Genomic DNA, 6,787 nt, shown 5'->3' with positions numbered 1-6,787 from the left:
GAAATGCGTTTTATCATTTATGTTTTGATCCATTTTACAGAATGCAGAACTACAACTAGTGGGTTTGTACCAGAACTAAACGTGTAGCCTCAAAATGACAAACACATTTTTCTGCTTTTACTGAAATAAGTTCTCTGACTGGAACTAGCATCTTTCTCAGTAATTACTAACAAATGCTTTTCTAGCAATTACCAATAAAGACAATTATAAAAATGTGGAAAATAACATTTGCTGTTAATTCCACCTTGTTGAAATTGTGATTTTCTATGTAGGTATATGTTAGATCAATTACTGTTGATATAGGGTTTGTTTTGACCACACATTTGGTACCACCTATCCCATATTTACTGTTTACAAGCTGTGTTTCTGTGGCCGAGCCTCGGTTACAACCTGCTGCTGTCAACAGGCTGCGCTCTTCCTGCTGCAGCCTGTGAAGAGTTGCTGTTGTCAAATGCACTTCAGAGTTGTGTGTTTAATCGTTAAACATTGTGGAATACAGTAATGCAAGTATCTCGCTTCTTAAAAAGAAATATAATTACCATATTTTTCAGACTATAAGACGCACTTAAAATTATTTAATTTTCTCAAAAATCGACAGTGAGACGTATAATCCGATTCGCCTTATGTATAATTCTGGTTGTGCTTACTGACTTCGAACTGATTTTATGTGGTTATTGTGAATGACTTGAATAAAGTTTGACTTATCTGACTGTTTTGGTTCGCTTAATGCACCTTATAATCCGGTGCGCCTTATAGTCTGACAAATACGGTATAAGATTTTTTTGTAGTGCTTCTGTGGACCTTCTGCAGCTTTGACCAACCTCAGTCCATGTTCGCTCTATCTCTGACAAAATTGCATATAATATCAAGAAAAGTGGAAAAGATGCAGAATTGCAAATAACTGCAATAAGACATTTTTAAATGCACATGCATTTATTGTAACAAATGATGGTGTTTGAGATGTTTTGTTGCACATTTTATCTGTCATAAAATGATGCGCAATAGAGAATAACTAGAAGTTTATCAACCTGGTGATCCATTTTTTCCACAGCATACAGACAAAAATAATATAAAATATATATTTAAGAAACACTTTTTCCACCTCAATGTCTGCGTTTTCTTCTGTCTTTCAAGTGAGTGAGGCCAGCTTATGTGGACACAGCAGAAAAATAGGATGGTAGAGGACACGCTGAGGCTGCTGCACAGACAGTCGTAAATCCCAAACCTGTAGAAGGTACGGCACGCCCCTCCATCCCACCATCAGCAGCAGCTTGCTCAGCTTCAGGGCAGCTCAGAGACTCAGCAGAGCTCTTGGCACAGAGAAGATGGAGTCAAAGGTAAGATTTGACAACGATGTGCTAAATGCCAACGGGAAAAGAAAAAAAAGCTAACAAAGTTTCCATCTTGTAATCATGCTTAAGAGTTTAAATTTGTTTTATGTTGTACAGGTGTACTTCAGTGACGTCAAGCTGCTTGTAAAGAATTACTCATAAGTTTTACTGGTTTGGGATGAACTGAGCCTGTAACTATTTATTTATTGACAAATGGAGGCTGGAGGTCTTTTGGCCATCTAACTCTTCCATACCAAGAATAAACGCACGTGAATCCTCACAAGTTATTTTTACTCAGGAGTATGAAGTTATTATGAAGATTTTTTTTTGTTTAAATTTGTTTATTATCTGATAACATTTTCTACGACTTGTGCGCATTTTGTATTTTTTATTAGAGTTGTCTTTAGTGTGAGAGATCCATGTTTTCACAATAAAAGCCCCATTTTTAAAGGAGCTAGTAATTATTACAATTAGGTTATAAATGAGTTTGTTGTCAATTTATAAAGGAATAACATGTATTTTATTCAGCATTTATGAAACACTGTTCATACGTTGAAACAGGCTCACGATTTGACAAGATTTGGCTGGTTTTTTTATTTAATTTGGTTAATGTAATTTACTTTTTTGTTTGAATGACTTTATGCATAGGAATCTGGGCTTTTTGTCCTGTCTTTTTTTTTATCCTTGCGTTTCCTGCGTCCCAGTGTTTTCCCCCTTGTTGCTCTGTTCCTGTCTCACCTGTCTCTAATCCTAATCACCCCAGGTGTTTGTCATTCCTGTCTCATTAGTGTTCTTATATATTCAGCGTCTCTATATTTTTCCTTTTTCTTTGGATTGTGCTAGAAAGCCTGTTATGTTCTGTTCCTCCCGTCATTCCTCTCTTCATGTAAGTTTTTGCCGCCCCGACAGCTGTTGCTTTTTCTTGTTAAAATAAATTAGTACTTTATTTTACGCCAGAGTCTCATGCGTCTGCCTGAACGTGGGTTCAGCATTTAAACCACAGATCATGATAATGTCAAAACACACTGCATCTACAGGTGCTCAGTGTTGACGTGCAGGTAACTTATTGACATGGTTGATATTTAAAATCTAAAATATGAAGAAATGAATGAAAGTGCAGCCCCCAATCTTAAATATTGAACTGATTTCAGTAAATGAACAGTGTTTTACTAAGGTTTTGTTAATGTTTTAAAAAGTGTTTACAAACAAACTAATAGCTTGTTTATAATACATTTTAAATCCTTCATAAAGGAGCTTTTATTGTGAAGTGGCACCATTATTTGCTTAAAATGGAAATTAAGCACAACATTTTAATTTATTTTAGTGAGTCATTGCACATCCATCCATCCATCCATCCATCCATCCATCCATCCATCCATCCATCCATCCATCCATCCATCCATCCATCCATCCATCCTGACCAAAATGCTCTTACCACCCCAACAAATGAGATTAAATTAAGTATTCTCTCTTATTTGAGCACCTGTGAGCACCACTAACCCCAATTTGGGCAATGTTTTCTTCAGGTGCCTTTATTTATTACTTTGCTCTTTTGGTCACCACCCACAGCTCTAAATCATTAGAATTAGGTCTGAGTTTGATTTTATTGAGAACTCACAGCTTGTGTTTCTTTCCTTTATTGTTTTGTTGTTGGCTTTGCCCTTGAATTTACTGATTCATAGTTCAAGGTGATCTGTTGCAGTTGTGTTAAAAAAAAAAGCTCCTAGAATATTTGACCTTGCTGCCACCTTCTCCTTTGCCTTCAGTGGGACCCATTTCCACCATCCAACCACAGTTTATGACAATAAGTGTTAGTTATTAGTAAATCTTCATCGCCACAGGATGTCCCTGCTAACTCCACCTCATTTTGACTGTCAGTCTCCCACTTTACCCACACTTATTAGCAACAACCCAAAATACTTACCGGTAATACTTACTAACTCCGCCAGAGGCATAAACTCACCCAGAAACAAAAAACACAAATGACCTTTTTCTTCAGATCAGTCTTGTGCCTCAAACATGGTTCCAAGTTTGTTTTTTCTGTCCCTGTGGCCATTTTTTGTGTGTGTTTGAGCGTGTGTGTTTAGGAGAGGATGAAAACCGACTCTATCAATCTGTAAGTAATGGATTACATGATGCTAATAAGCATCTTTCCATTGAGCTCTCTTGTGTCACTGTGTGGTTTTGCCAATCATGAGGCAGTAAGGTAAGATGCCTTTGTTGATGCCTTCAGGAAGCAATGTTAAATTTTAAACAAACAATGAGAAGACAACACCACGCCGCCTGTCACAGCCAAATGAAAAGGAAAAGATCGAAGCATCAGATGCAATCTCCACTGCTAAAGTTGCACCGTGACTCGTGTCTGATACTTCTACTTATTTATAATTTCTGTCAGCTAGTTCTATAATTAACATGTTGAATACTTAAACATGTTAATTACAATTAAAAGTAAAAAAACAAACCAAGGTAAATCTGATTGTTACTATGATTGATTGGCACATTTAAGGGTTAAATCATAGTATTAATTTAATATAGTTCATTTTTTTACACAATTTCCATTTCTTAAATTCAAATTCCTAAATTAGTCTGGTCCTTCAAGCTGTAATAAAGCTACAAGTAATTAGTTTGAAAAGCACCTACCTAATCAAAGATCAGTAATCGAATACCTGCACTGTAATTTTATGGGGGAGGAGGGTAAGAGTGGGTCTCTGTGTGGATCAAGTTGCATCATCCTTGTGTTACATACCAGCATGCACACACATGCACACGCGCCGTTTTCCTTAAACACACCATTCAACACTCCGATGAAGAGCTGAATGAATGTTTGCTGCCATGGGCTCCATAAATGTTTGAGCAGCCCGGAGCTTCCAGAACCAGGTAGTTCGCTCCTGCATCCTCACCGACAATGCAGGAGCGCCACACCGGCAGGAAACAACACTTCCTCCCTCCTTACACTTCTTATCCTCCTGTTTAATCTCCCTGTCCAGGATTATCTGCTCTGATACAGTATTTATGACTGAAGGAGCACTGATCAGGGGAGTGTAAAGATTATTGGTGAGACACCTGCACTGCCTTGAAGAGGCTTCGCCATGGAAGAAGTCCTCATCTACTAAATTTACTCACCTGTGGATTGAAACTCAGTAATTTGGATTAAATATCTTCAGCATACGAGACGGATCCAGCCATGACACACAGGACTTTGGAAGTAAAAGAGGTAAATTACAGCACTGAGTGTAATTAAGTTTATTCTTCTGCTTACCTTGTTTCATAACTATATCTGCTCTGTTTCTCAGCACTTATTAGGAAGACTCATGACGAGTCTGAGAGAGCCCTTTTCTCAGATTTTACACAGAATTTATATTTTTAATCTGCCACGTAACAATCTGAATGTCGATCACAATTATTTGCAGTGCTGGGCTAAAGTTTTAAATTAGACATTCTTTTACATTTCTTTAAAAGAAGCCAGAAAAGTGGTCATGATTAACAAATTTCCTTTTTTTATGTTCAGTCCTTGTAAGTGGACAAGTGGTGGAGAAACGAAGTTTCAGGCCTAAAAGCCATTTACTTCAATAAACTCGTTAAATAATTTAATCCGGCAAACCTTTGGCATACAGTACCTTGGTGCTAAACTAATATTCTGTGTCAAATGGTGTTTTGTATTTTTAATGGATTTAACAAAAGAAAACAGATTGAGTTTTGGTGTCAGGCTGTTTGGAATCAGCACTGTGAGGGACCCCGGCATGTCCAGGGGCCACACAGTGACAGCTGGAGCAGCCATCGACTGTAAGAAAAAGCAGTAAAATAAAATGGATGAATGGATGGATGTTTGTAACGAAGCACTTATCGCTTCAAATTAGGCCTGTCATGATAATAAATTTTGCTGGGCGATTAATTATCTCAGAAATTATTGCGATAAACGATAATATTGTTTGAAATTTGACGATAATTTGTAATCATCGTCAAATTTAAGCAGAAATGTTTGTCAATTTATTTTGCATGTAGTACCTTTTTTTGACCACCAGATAGCAGTATAAGACGGAACCGAAGGATGGATAGTGAGGGAGCGAACAGCGTGTCTCTAAAATGGGAGGGAGGCCCCTTGGCGTGATATGGGATGTCTCTCTATGGTTCTCAAAATGGCGGATGCTCGGTGTGGTTTGAGCTCTTTAACATAGCACTTTTTACACAAAGCTTTTAAAAAAAAATCAGTAAACAAGTTCTCAGCTTCTTTTTGCAGAGAAAAACATTTTACACGAAGGCACGAGTTTCAACCGTGAATTTTGGAGCTTCAACAAAACGGATGTTTGTTCCCGATGTCAGCCTGTTAACTTAGCTTCTCAGCTTAGCTTCTTTTAATGATCCAAAAATGCAATTTTGGACGGTTAAAACTGATTTTAAAGAGAAAAGAGTAAGGGAGGAGTCAGTGAAGAGCACCGGAGTTGAGCTTTTTGTCATCCCTTGAGAGAAACACAAAGAAATGATAAAGCCGATAAACGATAATGAGGTTGATAATTTTAATTTATCATGTGACTAATTGATTTATTGTTTATCGAGACAGGCCTACTTCAAATTACTTAAATTTGGTTCTTTGCTGCCTTTCCCTTTGAGTTCACGAGTCCCTTTTATGCTCAAACGAATCCAACGTCAGATTTATGTGGTTAAAAAAAAAAAATCAGTACCCTGAAAATGTTCATGAACTGGACTAAATAAGAAAAACGTTTAAAAGAACCTCAGACATTATTGCTGAAGACCAGTTTAATGAACACAAGATGTGCAGATATGCAGGATGGGAGCACTTTTTCTTTTCCAAACACCGTGCTGCTGCATGTGAAACAGAACCACCAGAGGAGGTCCAGGAACAGGCTGGTGAAGGTCAGGTTTCTCCCGACACCTGGAGCCCCCCTAAACGTGTGTTGCCCCGGGTGATGTGCGGTGTCAGTCAATGCCCCACGAGGAGTGCTATCTCTTTCAGGATCCTAACGGCCACTTTGTGGCTGCGTAACAGGATCCGCCGCCGTACTGGACGGACAGGGACAATGGGGTGTCCTCTCAGGTGATGTTCTCCAGGTCAGATAGACTTTCCTGTTCAGATGTGCTGCCTAGTGAATATGGTTATGTTTTACTGCTTGGTTTCTTTTGAGTTTTCATTAGCTGGTTGTGATTTAACTAGTCTGCATCATTCTATTCTAACCAGTGACAGAAAGCGAAGGTCTTTTCTAAGATTTTTTTTTTGCTCTTTAAAAGTTGTTTTTCCTGTTACAGCATGCAGTTTTAAAAAAAAAAAAATTTCTCTGTCATGTGTTTGTTTGAGGTCACATTTCCTTTGAATCTCTTCCCTGCTCTGGATGACACTTGATAACTTGGATGCCCAAAGAAGCATGAAGTTAAACAACAGGCTGGATTTTCTGCAACAGATCCTGAACATCTTGGATTTATTATGTAAAAAATAACTGAAG

This window comes from Nematolebias whitei, chromosome 18 (genome assembly GCF_014905685.2).
Source record: "Nematolebias whitei isolate Nwh7 chromosome 18, NemWhi1, whole genome shotgun sequence".
NCBI classification, from domain to species: Eukaryota; Metazoa; Chordata; class Actinopteri; order Cyprinodontiformes; family Rivulidae; genus Nematolebias; species Nematolebias whitei.
Note: the sequence above shows the minus strand (reverse complement) of the source record.